The sequence below is a fragment of the Nannochloropsis gaditana genome, assembly GCF_000240725.1.
Source record: "Nannochloropsis gaditana CCMP526 unplaced genomic scaffold scaffold176, whole genome shotgun sequence".
Taxonomy (NCBI): domain Eukaryota; class Eustigmatophyceae; order Eustigmatales; family Monodopsidaceae; genus Microchloropsis; species Microchloropsis gaditana.
This window is the reverse complement of record NW_005803777.1, coordinates 24,520-25,701: the sequence shown is the minus strand read 5'-3', so window position 1 is coordinate 25,701 and position 1,182 is coordinate 24,520.

Sequence of the window (1,182 nt, the reverse complement as noted above, 5' to 3'; positions counted from 1 at the left end):
TGGGAGGAGGGATGGAGGGGGGTTGCGGGGGGAACGGAGGAAGAGGAGGAGGAGGAGGCAGGAATAGAGGAGGTGGAAGGGGATGGAGGAGGAGAGGAGAAGACGGACAAAGGGAGCGGGAAGGAAGAAGAGGTGGTGGTGGAGGAGGAGGAGGGGGAGGAGGGGATCGAGGGCAGAGTGGGCGGCGCGGGTGAAGAAGGAGGGAGGGAGGAGGAGGAGACGGAGGGGGGAGGCAAGAGCGTGAGCACAAACGGGTGGATGGAGGCCGTGGGCATGGCGGCGACGCGGCAGTAGAGGAGGAGGAAGAGGGACCAGGGGGGTTGGCGGGAGATATCGGATATTTCCCCTGAGACGCGCACGTGGGAGTCTGTGGGTGTTCTCGTCCCTCTCGCCTGCGTCCGTGCGAGCGAGGGCGGTAAAAGAGGGACCACGGCATGCAAGGCGCGTGGGAGGGGGGGGGGCGTGGTTGAGGTGGACGAGGACGTGGATCGATCTCGCTTCCCGAGAGGAAGGCTGCAGGATACCACGTGAGGGACCACTTGTGTGGACGGGTAGGCGACAGAGAAGGGAAGGAGGGAGCGGGCGGGCCCGTTGAGATGAGAGGGGGGGGAAGAGGAGCGAGTGGAGGGGAGGTCGCTACCATCGAGAGGAAAGGAAGCTTTCAGAATCGGTGGCAGGACATCGCCTCTACGAATCGTGACCCCTCAAGTTGCTTTTGGAGTGATCCTTTCTATCTGGCTCGGAAAGGCCTCGTCTGGGTCCGAATCCATGCCTATATCAACACACAGCTATCTACACGCGCCCTTGAGGCCTCTACCTCTTCCTTTGTGCCTCGTCCATCTTCATGCCCTCCCTCCTTCCCTCCCCGCCAGCATTATCACACCACGCCCCAACCCTTTGTCATCCCCACGCCATGGGCCTCACTGCTGAGACTGGACGCCAGGCGTGAGGTACACTCCTTTTCTCCCTCCCTCCCTCCTTCCCTCCCTTCCTCCCTCCCTCCCTTCCTCCCTCCCTCCCTCCCGGTCACCGGCAGCCGTAGGTTTGATGGAAACGCGTCACGTCCATGACGCAGCCCCCGTCCTCGCGCGAGAAGAGGCAAGGGGCGAACTCTGCCTTCCAGTGCACGTCTTCCCACTTGTAGGAGTACTTGGCCTGCAGGGAGTTGGAGGTCAGGGGGTC